We start from the raw sequence: 15,069 nt of genomic DNA, 5'->3' as shown, positions 1-15,069 counted from the left end.
CTGACTTTTTTCTAACATCAAGGAAAATCCCTGACTTTTTTCTAACATCAAGGAAAATCCCTGACTTTTTTCTAACATAAAAAAAAATCACTGACTTTTTTCTAACATGAAGGAAAATCCCTGACTTTTTTCTAACATCAAGAAAAATCCCTGACTTTTTTGAACATCAAGGAAAATCCCTGATTTTTTCCGAACATCAGGGAAAATTCCCGACTTTCCAAGTAGCAATTCTACGTCACATAGAACCGAGTTTCTCCAGATTCGGCAAGTTACCAATAAGTAAAAAAAACTATTTAATTTATTTTGATTTTCACTTGGAGAGAAGAATCACTCACCAAATTAACATCAGTGATGCAAGTCAGAGAAACCACATCTATTTTTGTGTGAGGCGTAGGTCGAAAATTTAAGAAAAGCATTTTATATAATCTAAACGTCTGGTTTTAGTGTGACTTATACCTAACAAAAACACCGAATGAAGTTACCTATATGATACATACACGTATATTTTCCATTAATTAAACGAAAAGCTCGACATACTTAATGATAACTCCATTCTTTTAGAGTTAGAGTTAGACCATTTTGAATATAGAGGAGAAGGTGGTATTATGGAACCCCAATTATATTTTAGTGAATTGTAAACAAGGTATCATAACTACACCCACATTTTTTGTGCGAAAAGTACTGGTAACTAGTAAACTAAATGTTCCTAATTGGATTTTTCGCTAGTGTAATTATAAGTATGGTTTTTGAAGGCTTTTGTACAAAAAGTCCGAAAGTAGGCTTAGAGAAAATCGGGTGGTAATATGGAACCTTACTGTATATTTTTAAAAAAAATGCTTTAATGTAGCCAAAAACAAATAGGAAAGGACAACAAATGTTAAATAATTACCAAATTATTTACTCCAATGTATTTTATCGCAAAAATGCTTTTATAATAGAAAAATATGACCTCCATCAACAATATATATTCCAGCAGCTCTTTTTCGATATTCTCGGGAAGAATTGGCTTTCTACCTAGTGTCTTTTTCACAAATTGCTCTGGAGGAATGTCTGCTTGCAAATAGAAAGTTCGGAGGAGTTGAGTTCCATATTACCGTAAAAGCACCAATGGGGTCCGTATTTCACGAATCGCCATCTCGAATTAACTTATGTCTGTCGAGATCGAAATTTAAAAAACTTGAACATCGCGCAGATTAATATGTACCCCTAAGTCTCTGCAATGGAATACATGCACCAGTGAACCTGCAACTACACGATTTATATTTTTAAAATAATTAAATTCACTTAGCATTCAAAACTTGCGATTTTTGAAAAAAACAAATTTGCTGATTAAATGCGGACAACCGTTTAACTGAAGTAAAACGGGTTTTCCCCTTGCTATGGATGTCTGCCTAGTTCAGTTTAGCCACATTCCACTACAGTTCGCCTTTATTAACAGTTCGAAATGGGGTGGTTCCATAATACCCGCAGTGTTCCATAATACCACCTTCTCCTCTACAGTACATAAAATAAACTTAATTAGCAATTATATAAAAATTATAAAGTGTTAAAGTAATATTGCTATTTTCAGTGTTTTGCGCTTTATTAAGAGAAGGCAAAAGTTTAAATTCACTCCGAATATAATCGAAATGAATAATAAATAGAAAGTTCATGGTTTACAAAAGAATAGTGGTTTAAAATAAACAACAGAATCGATCATTCACTTTCAAAACAAGAGGAAAATTCGATGAGGAAAGAAAGAAAGAAAAAAATACTCAATAACTAATTATTCCTGTGCAAAAAAAAATTGAAAGAACATATTCCTATTCTTTGCCGTCCTTTGTCTTTTAACATTAAAGACACTGGTGACACTTAAACTGGAGCTTTCAATTGGCTTTTGACATCGTTCGTGATCGAAAGTAGTCGTTATTTCATTTGAAAACACACTCAAAATAACAGATAATTTGAAAGAACTTCCCAATAATAATGCCGTTCTTTACCGCATTTGGATCAATGTTAGAGATCCAATACTGAAGAGATCTCTCTCTTCTTTTGTAATTTTTAACAACCATCCAGAACACAGTTATTTTCGTGAATATTAAACTCTCGAGATGTCTATCAAATGTCGAGAATACAAAGTTTTGAACAAATGGCACCATTAAAAAATTAAGTTTTCCATTGATTTTCAACACAGATTTCTCTCCAAAGCGATAACTATCGATCATTTAATGACATGCAATGTGTTTAATGATTTAAACTATAATTTATCTTTCATGATAAAGTAAAAATACAAAAAGATTTTTAGATGTTTTCTTCTGTGAAAATATCGATGCTTGTTCTATGTACAATTCGTTGTCCACTAGTGGACGAACGAATAAGACCACCGACAGTGGTAGTTGGCGGTTGGCGACCGACAGACGGAAATTTTTTTGGGTTTTCTTCACGCGTCACACTTCAGTAAGGACTGGTTTCATGTAGAAAATCCACTCGTGAAACACCTCTTGGCAGATCGCCTTCGTGTTTGATTCCTTATCCCGGTGTTTTTCAATCTTTACCTAACAGTGGCATCCACAAGTTGATAATATTTTTTCCGGTGGCACCCCTATTTCTGTATCAAGCTACCTACCAGTGGCCGAGTGGATAAAACCACTGAACACTATTCGTGGATTCTCATGGCACGTGAAGTTTTCTGAGTTTGCTTAATGTTGATAACACCTAAATATGGGCCAATTTCCCATAGAAATTCCTCCCGGGAGGCATTCCTCTTCGGTGGATTACCTAGAAGTCGCATTGCATGCAAACAACGATTATTAATATAGAGTTTTATACACGTTTCGTACTAGAAGTATTGTATTATGTGCTGCTCAACACTATATTTTGCAGCCCGGGGATGGAGCAGACAGACCCTTTTAACCCTTTAAAATAAATGAATGTTTCTTTAATAATAAAAAATAGCCTTAAAGATTTTATATTCTGTTAGTAAGAATAACATTAAATTTATAGAGATAGGAACCACTACGGTCTCTCACTTTTCTCCGGACCAAGAAAAAAATCCCTCTCGATGGCTCTTGTTCTCGGAACTCCTGAGGCGCCCTACAGCACCCCAGAGGAAAACCATAGTCTTGCCCCACCAAACAAAACCAAAATATACCACAACCGAACAGTGGCGCGTTATCCTATGGGCAAAAAGGGCAATTGCCTGTTGTCCCTACCAACGGGGAGCCTCAAATTATCTTTTATAACAAAATATTCCCTTGAAGAAAAATACCTAAAGTCAATATTATACATGGAACCCCCTAATTCAAATATGCCTGGGTGCCTTAAAGCTATAACACATATATATATATTTTTTATAACTATTATTAGAATTAACGGTTTAATTATTAACACAAACAGAGGATATTCCCACTTAGCTATCGAACAGTGATTGAATAACTGCTACACAAACTAACCAAGATAACCCTCTTAAGGGTACTCTTCCATAAAGAAGAACGTGATCAAACAAAAGAAAGTAGAGCAATATAACTTAACGAAAGATAATTCTGTTGTATGTAATGTAATAACACAGTAAAGACCATTAGCGAATGACACGAAATCTCGTTAAGTCTTATTTTATTTTTTGCAAAAATTTCTAATTTATGATAAATTTAAAGCGAAAAATTCCAAACTAATCTGGAAATTTTCCAAATGTAACTAGAATTGTAAATCCTAAACAAGTCTTTCTAGATTATTAGTCAATGTGAAGTTAACCGGTTACGACATTAATTTCTTGGCATTTCACTTGTATTAAAGTTATTTCTTCGTGGTTTTAAATTACGAACTTCTAATGAGTTTTATGTTAATTTCTGTCTCAATTCATTAACATCAACGAAAAATTCATAATATAAAATATTTAATACGTTCGACAAAAAAACACAGGAGTTATTAAGCTTCAAAAAAGGTCCCCCCACACATCCATAGAAAACCTCCAAATTATTTCCATTCTTTTCTCAATGTTTCAAAGTCTCTCGAGTCCAAACAATGCAAAAATCTTGTAGGGAGTGGATCATTTTTCCTCTGTTATATATAACAGAGCAAAGTAAAAACAATAGAAATACCCCCATACAGGAAATGTTCCATTGCTTTATTCCCACGCTCTTCTCCAGAACAAATAATTTTATTACAAATTCTGCAACATGATATCTCGTAAGGGCCATTTTAAGCGTTAAAAATGAGTTTAACTGTACGCGAGACGACTTTCTATGAAAAACTGGCCCCTATTTAGTGTTACAGACTGGAAGAAACACCGGAAAATTCCACATGGTCAGCTCGTTGGCCGGAACCACGACTATTAATGGTTTTATCCACTTGTTTTTGGAACCTCAAATGTATGGCACCATCAATTCCAACTTGTAAAACACAGTATCTCGAGTTCAAACAAGTAAATGTGGGCAGAAATAAAGTACCTCTTAGAATTGAGGAAATATGGTATATATAAGATTAAGAGATAAACTTATGTTACGTACAAGAAATTTAACATTTGTATCACTTAATAGAGGTACTAGCCCTCATAAATAACGGACAGACAAGCAGATACATACGAAAGTATCAAGCCATTCGATTATTAATCCATTTTCTAACTTTGCAATTGGGAGGGAGGTGAACATATTTCCTATTCTGCTTCACGAATTCCCATTCTAAAACACGTCTGGTATAAATTTCCAATAATTTAACGATTACAGGAAATGTCATATTTATGTTTCACGTGTTTTTTCGCCATCTCAGGCCCTCATTTCCTTGAACAGAACCTCAATTTATGGCACAGTTTATGGAAATTAGAATTCGATGTACTGTACGACCGCTCGCTCGCCGATTGTTTTGTTAAATCATAAAAAAAAACCAATGATTTTTTTGTGTGTAGAATTCATTATAGGGACATAAGTTAAGGTGTACAGAATTTTAGAATAAGAAAATTTGGTATTTTCTCGGCTACTTTCAAAGAATTACCTTTTTTTTTTTTAAATTATGTATCGATATCTTTTATTGCAGGTGTTGGCACGTTCCGAGCTCAGACAGATGAAAAACTTATCGATTTTTGTAAAATCTGAACGTTACTTTTACCGATTTTTCTACTTTTTATGAAAATATTTTCACGAATTTCGATGTTTTTTTTTTAAAAAAAACACTTCTTGGCGAAGGAAGTAATCCGCATCCAACGAATAATTCTTTACGCAACACAATGTGATCGCTCCTTATAACCTTTGTTTTTGGTGCATATTCTCGAATGATTTTACAATTTATAAATTATTTTCTGTGGATTAAATGTAATTGAATGTAAAATTTAATTTCAAATAACTTAATATCCTGTGAGGACCTCACCACAAACCAATTATTTATAAACTCATTACTGTATTAAAAATTTCAATATGGAGCCACGTCGGGTGATCCTACAATGTTAATCACTGTAATGTAATGGCAATAATGAATTAAAAACAACAGAACACATTACGAGTCGAGATATCAGAAGAAATTCCTCTGAGCCTCGCAGAAAGATACTTGGAAATAGTTACTGCAAGTGAAGATCAAGGTTGTATTTCTTCTTAACTGCATATTTGTAGGAGACACTAGGGTATATTATTTGATATAGGCCTACACGTTGTTTATAAAATAGCTTCTGGGAATTACTAAAGTTATACATCTGTAAATAATAACCACATAAAACCAAGAATTTACATTTACTTTCAGATAAAGAATCTTCAGGAATAACACGAGAAAGTCCCACTACATTTTCTCAAATTGCATCCAATGCATGAAAGAACAAACTTTCATTATATATTAGATTAATATTATTAAAATAAAAACATGGTTTGATAGATAGTTTGAGACATTTATTTGTTAGATATTTAAATAATTAAACCGAAAACTGGACCCAAAATTGGACACTGGTTCAACTGATGGTATTAGGAAAACTAATGGCGATATCAACATCTATAGTAAAACCTGTCTAAAACGGAACTTTAATAAAACGGAAACCTGCCTAAACGAGAAAAATCCAATAAAATGTAACATTATTTAGGCAAGTTTCTTTTTTATTCGGGTTCCGTTTTAGACAGGTTTATCACGAAAACGACAGGCAAACAAATAGTGTACATTCAAATTAATTTTTTAAAATAATCTAAGTGTAATTAATACATTTTTAAACAGTTTTTTTAGTCATCTTTCTCTCATTTTTGAGTTGGAGAAGATCGATACATTTATATGTATTTGTGAACATAAATTCCTTAGAGAATTTTTGTCTGAATCGATTTTTTCAAGAATTTTCAGAAACTTTAAGAGATTTACTTTGATATATATTATTTATTTATTTATTTTATCCTTTCATTATTTAAATATAGAAACTTCACGGAATTTAAAGAAAATCAGATCTTCGTGGAAGAAGAAATAATTGGTGAAATTACTTAACTAGTTAATTAAGCCAGAGAAAGAAGCACACTAACAGTTAAACTTGTTATTTTCTCCCTCACAAGATCCCCCTTTATCTCCTCACTCCCTCTACCTTTAACCACCAAAATTTAACAGAATTCATGCCCCTAATACGCAAACCTCCCTGCAAAATTTCAGAAATATACGACAAAAAGCACAGGAGTTATTAAAGCTTCAAAGAGGGTAACCAAAATCGGGTCCCCCCTCCACACATACATACTCTATTGTTAGAGGTAAAGTATGATGTACAGGGGCAAACCGCTACTAATTTGAGATGGAGAACATTGAAAATAAATAAATGTTCTTATACTGGTACGGTTTTACTTTTTTTTTAATTATTAAATATTAAACTTTTAACGGTTTGAATGTGCTCAATGGTCGTATTGATAAGACCATTAAACACTCGGAGTTGGTCGTAGGTTCGAGCCTGGCAAGCGGGTTCTCCACGTGGATTTGGGTTTTCTTCATGTTTGTAGCACCTAAATAGGGGTCAGTTTCCAATAACAGAGGCATCTTTTCCATCCGAAACACGATAAATACAGTAGACCCCCCCTATAACACTGTAGATAATTCCGTGTTGTACGAGTCACTTAGATTTTACAAATACGTGAACCGTTCACAGCCCGGCACGCGTATATGTAAAATCTAAGTGACTCGTACAACGCGGAATTCATATAACACGGAATTATCTACAGTGTTATAAGGGGGCCTACCGTATACAATTTAGTCATGATGTGTATGTGTAAAATGCACTGTAGTTACTTATATAATGAGGTGCGGTCGTCCCCCACCCAATTTTTTATTTTATTTTGGAAAGTATTTTATTTAAATTCTGAGAATTCAAACCTGATACCTCGTACTGTACTGAGCTACGTGTCGAAGATTTATTCCACAAACTTACCATTCAATCTATTCTCGGAGGAATCAAAGCGGAAATAAACTAATGAATAATAATCATTCCGGTTACATAAATCTGATAAAGATAATTATTATTTGCATAAATCGAATTTCTCTTAGAAACATATACGAAATAGAAGAACGAAAATTAAGATAAGAATACTGTACATTTTTCTTACTTTATACGGTTATATATACGGCAAAACCTGTCTAAAACGGAAAAAAGTCTTCAGAACGAAGCTATTTTCTTATGTTAAAAACCCTGTTCTAAACTGAAACCGGAAGAAATGTTGCGATTCCGGTTTACTGTATATACGTATACAGTAAAACCTATTGTTTTTGTAATCTGTTTACAGAATGATTACAATACTATATACAGTTTATGGCACGTTATAAAGGCATCCCCTTGTGTACCAATCAGAACCGGTAAAATAATGTACCGTAGAAGCTCAACAATAGCCAAATGGATAAAATCACTAAACACTGGTCGTGGTTTCGTGTTTGGTCGACGAAGAGTTTTCCAGATTTTCTTTACGTTAGTAACACCTAAATAGGGGTCAATTTCCTATAAAAGTCCTTCTGGCAGATCGTCTACTTATTGAATTGCCGTATACAAATAAAGAAACAATTGTTCCTGGTACCTGTTGACAGCTTTTCACTGTTGTTTAGAAACAACACGTGTTACCAACAGATGAAATTACTATATAAATTACGTTTGAAGAGTTACAATATAAATCTGTTTAGAATACATAAAGTAAAATCCTTACCGAATCAATACGAAAAAAAGAGGTTAATAATTGATAAAACACTGGATGTAATTGATTCCTGAAAAACTGTTGTTAAGCGACACGTTTGTTTATTTGTATATGAGGAAGAGGATGCCACCCGGGAACACTTTCTACAGAAAACTAACCGTAATTAGGTGAAGAAAACCCGGAAAACTCCACACTCGTAACCAATTTTTTGAATTGAAATCGCGTGACTTCCGATTAGGATCGGACGTTCTTGTATAGTTTTTCTGGCTCTCCTACCCTTAAACCTTTCATATCCGGTATGAATTTTAACGTATCCAAATCCGTTCTCGACATTAACGAAGGACAGACAAACAGACCGATAGTGGGAACGAATAAGGTTTCCAATTTGAAAATTGCATCCCAACCAGGAAAAAAGTTGTATTTAGAAGGTGAAACTCGTTAACTCGTTTTACTTTTTTTTGCATTTACTTAATCGGTATTTTATACTTCATCATGATTAAAGAAGATAAATGGAAGGAATTGACAAAAAAAAAAAAGAATCGCCGATAAAGAAAATCGAACCATTTTAACATAAATTCCCGAGTTGAAGAAGGAGAGAAAAAATAAAAAATAAATCGATAGTGGATAAAATTTTCTTGTATACAATTTTTATTAGAAAAATATTTGACACTGTACAAATTATTAACGATAATATTGTATTAGAGGTAATCGAATTACCTGAGTCGAGTGCGCCTACCAGCTTATACATGGACATTTTTAAATTTCCCACGAGAGATTCACGAAAAATAAAATGGAAGATTAAAAATTTCTTTCTTTTTTTTTAATAAAAATAATTATAAATTCGTAATTTCTCTCTTTACTCTGTGTTAATTTAATAAGAACGATTCGACTTTTGCAACAGAGGGAAGTCTTCGAGGTTATTGATATTTAAAAAAAAAAGACAATGACTTTAATTATCGTATACACTACGTACTATTAACTCTCACCCCGGTTACGCCCAGTATATAATCGATCCATATCTAAACACGCGATTAAGAGTGAAAATCCTTACTACAGCTTTGATAAAATATCAAATTTTCAGCTTAAATGTCCGACGTAGATTTTATTTTCTATTCGATCGGAGTCAGAAAGATTCTAGAATCAACGTCGACAATAGAATCCTACAATCAGGATTCGTACAAAGTCTTCCTACAAACTACATGTTCTTGTTTTATTATACTCCGTCTCGAGTATTCGCAGACACTTAACTATTGAAAATTAGCAGAAAAAACATCGTAATGCCTTTAAAACTTAGGTTTTTTTTTTACTATAACAGAGCCACTCAGAATACAATGGAGCCTGAAGCAATTAAACGGAAAAACGTAAGGAGGACCCTGTTTTCTTGATGCCCAGTGTAATTTGTTCCTTTCTCTCCCCTCTCCGAGCTTCCCTAAATATAACATATAACATTTCATTCCGGTGTTTCTAAATATACAGAGAAAAATATACGCAAACCGTGGTATTCTCGCTTACACCAATCCCACGTAAATCGAGACCCAAGTGTATTGTAAGTTAAATCGATAAAAATAAATAAATAAAATTAAAATCTTTTGTAAAATTTAATTTTCGACATCTAAAAGGTTACACGCGTATAAAAAATACGATTATGTATGTCCCACAGGCGTTGCTAACACTGAGTACGTGTTTGCATTGACTATTTAAGCATGGAGAAGCAAGCGAGGATGGATATTTTTAGATACTTAGATAGATGAAATTTCTTTTAATTTTCCGTATTTAATAAATGGAAAAATACACCCAGAAAGTAAGAAATGAATTCTTATCGAACAGTTGCTTAAAAAGAAAAAAAAAAAGAACGATCGAATAGAATCAACACGTTCACTTTTGTCCTTTGTTTTGCCGCCCTTCCTCCGTCCTTGGACGTACAAATTAAGATTTAATGAGAAAAACTCGTTCGACACGTCATTCAATGCTTACTTTTCAAGTACAGTACAACTTCATTACATGTTACACAAAATACAGTCGACCACCCTATAAAACTGTTGATTTTTCCGTTTTATATGAATTCCATGTTGTACGAGGCACTTAGATTTTACAAATACGTCAGCCGTTCACAGTCCGGCACGCGTATTTGTAAAATCTAAGTGACTCGTGCAACATGGAATTCATATAAAACGGAAAAATCAACAGTGTTATAGGGGGATCGACTGTAATCAAAGCCAAATGAAGTCCAAAACATTGACATTTCGCTCCCCCCGTTTTACGATCTGACACTAGGAAAATCCGTCGTAAAGCGAGCCATTCTATATACGTATTTAATACTATATACATATGTATGTATGTTAAGTGTTCTATACCGTTCGACGTATCTGCACCAAATACGACACCGGGGAGAATGGCTTTCTATAAAAAAAAAAAACTGGCCCCTAAAAGCTTAATTTTAAGATTTATAATGTGATTAAAGCATACGAGAAATCAAAGACGAAACTAATTACATATAAATAACTCTCTTTAATGATTTACAAACTGTAGGCTACTAATTTTCCATTACGATTACACTAATTTACGATTTACTACAATATAACTTACCCCGTTCTGCAATCATTAGCCTAAATCCTGCTTTTACTAGTGTTAATTTTCGATTATGATTGTGTCAAATGACATACTTTTTTTCCTTGTTTTGTTATTATTTGGTCCATCCCGTATGGTGTTATACAGCAAAGAATTTGGAGGTGTTTTACTGTATGTTTGTACGGAGATTTGTACGGTGGGGATATTTCTAAAAGTTTTCAGGAAAATCGCCCCATTGGTTCGGGAGATATTAAGGGGACCACACCTTAAAAAGCTCCCAAATTATAAAATTTTTTTACCGAAAATTAAAGTGTATCTGTTTCGAAAATGTTTTCAAAAGATTAATAATATAAAAGTTATTTTTTTAGTCAATTCTCATAACAGACAGAACAAATTTTGCTAACGTGTTGCGTGTAATGTATTGTTTCAGACATACCAGTCGATCCCCCTATAACACTGTTGATTTTTCTGTTTTATATGAATTCCATGTTGTACGAGTCACTTAGATTTTACAAATACGTGAACCGTTCACAGCCCGGCACACGTATTTGTAAAATCTAAGGTGACTCGTACAACATGGAATTCATATAAAACAGAAAAACCAACAGTGTTATAGGGGGTCGACTGTAAATATATTTCGCCGGAAAAGTTATACAACTCGTTGCTGAATCTTTTTATTTTTTAAACAATTACTATGTAAGTAAACGTCAAAATCATCACAGAAACTTGTCGGAACAACTTCGTATCGTCGATGCATCGTCCGTTAGCGTGTCGGAACTAAAAGAAACATTAATCAAACGTCCAACCAGCCAAACAATAATGAAAGTGTGTCGAATCTGTCGCGTTTACCAAGCGTTAATCTATTTTACCAGTCGTATTTTGAATTCGTGACGCCAATCGGGATTAAATGTATTTATGCCAAATTATAAAATGTGTTATTTGGCAACCGAAAAGACCCAAAATTAACTCGTTTATTGTTATTTAAATAAATCGATAAGAAAAGAATTGTTAATTATTAATTTTGTAGATGGAAAGAATGGGTTATTCGATGTCTCCTTCCATGTTAATTTGTCTGCCACTGGAAATACGTATGAATTGTGTGTATAGAAGCTGTTATAGATCATAGTTACTAGAGTGATTTGGTGTTAAATCTCAACACAGAGTTAGAAATTAATCATAATTTTCGAAATGTAAGGAGATTAACTGTTATTTTTAGTAGCAATCCATGTCAGAAGTTTCAATTTAACGATTACTGAAGTGAAAAGAAGTGTGATATAAAAGAACGTGTACAGAGAAAGTAAATTTAGGAAGAGAGGAGCGAAGAGCGAAAAAGAGAGAATGCACTCGTTACGGACAAAAGACAGGAACATTCAAAATAAATCCGGATAGACAGAACAAAACTGGGTTTAAGGAAATCGATAGAGGTTCTCCCATTCACTTAACACGGGAAACTTTTGAGTTTTTGGTGTTTTTCGACCAGCTAATTACTAAAATTACAAAATATTTTATATAAAAATTGAGATATTTCATACAATTGTAAGAGAAAAATGACACAAGTCGTAAAAGAGTGCACGTTTTCAATTTTTTAAACTCTTTCCGCCCCATAGACACTAAGAGGGCCTCTTTTAGCAAGCCTACAATGGGGTGGATCGGAACGGCCATCCCCCGAAAAATTCCTGGAGATTTTCGTCGTTGATATTGCTTTTTCGTTTACTTAGATTTTAAGTACAGTAGTGTTTGCATTTACAATCTAAAATTGGAATCTGGAAACCATCATTAAGAGTGAAGTGTCGTAAAGCGAATTTCATATGAGCTGTGTTCATAAAATGTAATTATGTTCTTTAAAAAGAAAAACGGTCTGAATAATATAATACTATAAGGAGGTGGAGACAAAAATAAAGCATGAGACCAACATAAAATTTCCATTGAAATTTTAATGGAAAATTTCGTTCTCTAAGTGGGGTTGTAAAACTAGCGATCGCAAAATAAGAATTTATTACATATATCTTATGTCATCATTCCGTATCAAAAACCTATAAAATTCCACGTAGAATCTAATACAAACAAGAAAAATATCTGTTAGTCGTGACTTCAGGGAATTTTCAGGTTTTCTTCACGTTTGTAACACTTAAATAGGAGCCAGTTTTTCAAAGAAAGTCCACCCCTTCGGCAGATCGCGTTACCGTATACAAAAACAAACGAAATACCCCGATTTAGTACCATTCAAGACTGACAATAGATAAGATAAAACACCAGTTTTCTACTCCACAAGTTTCTAAATTAAAAGCAAAGTATATTAAACATTAATGGCGAAGAGGAAAATTGCATTATGGATGTAACAACAACAAATTTTTTTTTTTTTTTTGAGTAAAATGACGCCTGACGAAAGAGTTTTTGGGCAAATTTCCAACTCGCATAATAAGGAGTGTATAAAAAATACGTCACGCACTCTTCCAATCTCACTTCCCCCCCGTGTTATTTTGCAGAATACAAAACAAAGACCCACCCCCGTCTCTACGGTTTTTTTTTCTTCCCCTGTTAAATTATCGATTACGATAACGTCTTACTTCGTACTGACGTTTCTAGTTTTCTAGTGGATGATAACCAGACACAAAATGTTAAGTGGCCCATCGTTGGAATGGCATTAGGTACTTTCTAAACGGTAAATCGGGCGATGTTATCCGGTTCGATAACTGAATTTTCCGATCGAGTAAGCGTTTCGGATCCATTTTCCGTGAGTGAAACGGAAACCGATCGGTAACTATAGTAACGGAACCATTTTCCCTGGTGTGACGTTTCTCTGGGAATTTCTTTTCAATTGGTTCTGATAGTAGTCACGTTTTTCTCACAGTTCTATTACTACTACTACTACTACTACTACTTTGGATAAAATCGTAAACCCAAATAGGCAAGAATGGAAACAAATTGAAGCCTTCATCCTACAGTGGATCCACTGTAAGATGAAGACTTCAATTTGTTTCCATTCTTGTCTAGTGGATGCTCTTCGCTGCATTTTCTATTAAGTTTAGTTTGGCTTTATTGGTATACGGCAACGCCAAAAACGGGCTCTGTATACAGATCTTTTACGGAAAATTGAAACCGAAATTCCATGTGAAGAGCCCGTTGGCCAGGCGCGAAACCATGACCAACTACCAGAGTTCAGTGGTTCTTTATAACCATTCGGCTTTTGTGAGAAACTGGCCCCTATTTAGGTGTTACTAATGTGAAGAAAACTCTGAAAACTCCTAGTGGTTTTATCCACTCTGGCCACTGGTAGGCGCATTTTCAATTGAACTCTTCATTTCTGTATGCCATCAATGTTCTAGGACATCTTCCAATTCTTGAAGCCTGGATTTTTATTGTTTTACCCCGTATATCATAGGAAACAATATAAGTAAAACACAAGGCAAATAGAAAAATAAACCTAAAAATCCCTTCTGAAATCAAACAGAAAACAGCAGAACCAGTTTCGGTTTTTTTTTCATGCGCTAAAAACACTTCTGTTAATGTTTGACCAATAAAAGACGTCGATGTAACCATGTGGTATATTCCCACACGAACAATGGCGGCGAGTATCGTAGCTAGTGTATGAGACATAAATGATTAAAAAATTCAGAAGTTTCTCGAAGGTTATATACGTGTAACAATATATTCGACGAAGATTATTTGTTTAAAATAGAATATATGAATAACAATATGATTTGACGCTCCTAGACAAAAGTAAACTCGAGATTAAACTGAAAAATAACCGAAAGTGCATTTTCTGATTCAACATTTATAACGAATGTGGAATCTTACATATGAATAATGGAAAAAATTGAATATTTTATCCAAACAGAAGTCTTTTATTCTCCCTGTAGCAGGGCTCTGTTACACATTACTAGATAAAAAGACCTATCTTCAATATAATTGTATCATAAGAAATAAACAAAACTGGTAAACACGATTGATGAGACGTCAATAATCAACAAAGATGACGAAATAATTGGATAAAATTTCATGTGTTTACACTTCACCCGTTAATTCTTCTTGTTGATGTTTACAGTAAACGTTTGCGATCATATCCACTTGGCCACTGTAATTCATAATTTAAAAGAACATTGACAAAAAGAGGTGATAAAAATGCTAATTTTCTCGTTCCTCGCGCATCAAGATGATCATTCTCATGCCCACGACCAGTGCCAACAATGAAGATAACCGTGTGGCAATGGAACCGCTGTACCCAGACGATTGAAAATATCTTTTCCTGTAAATTAGCCATGATCTGTGATAATTGTTGTAGCGATTTTATCGCCAGGAATAATCTTTTGTCGTCATCGCCATTGCGTGAGATCTTTACATTGTGGGACCACCGTTTCGAGTCCTGAAATCAACAACGCTTCCATAAATATAAGATTGCTTTTTATGA

General features: G+C 33.8%; 1 protein-coding gene across 1 annotated transcript in view; it reads right to left on the bottom strand.

Annotated features, from left to right (window-relative positions):
• LOC111634984 (calcium uniporter protein, mitochondrial-like) overlaps positions 1 to 15,069 on the bottom strand; it is a 121,914-nt gene that overhangs the window by 75,439 nt on the left and 31,406 nt on the right. The window lies entirely within an intron of this gene.

The sequence above is a fragment of the Centruroides sculpturatus genome, unplaced genomic scaffold (genome assembly GCF_000671375.1).
Source record: "Centruroides sculpturatus isolate CEXI.00-Female unplaced genomic scaffold, Cexi_2.0 scaffold992, whole genome shotgun sequence".
In the NCBI taxonomy this organism is placed as follows: domain Eukaryota; kingdom Metazoa; phylum Arthropoda; class Arachnida; order Scorpiones; family Buthidae; genus Centruroides; species Centruroides sculpturatus.
Note: the sequence above shows the minus strand (reverse complement) of the source record. Positions and strands in the feature narration are given on the sequence as shown.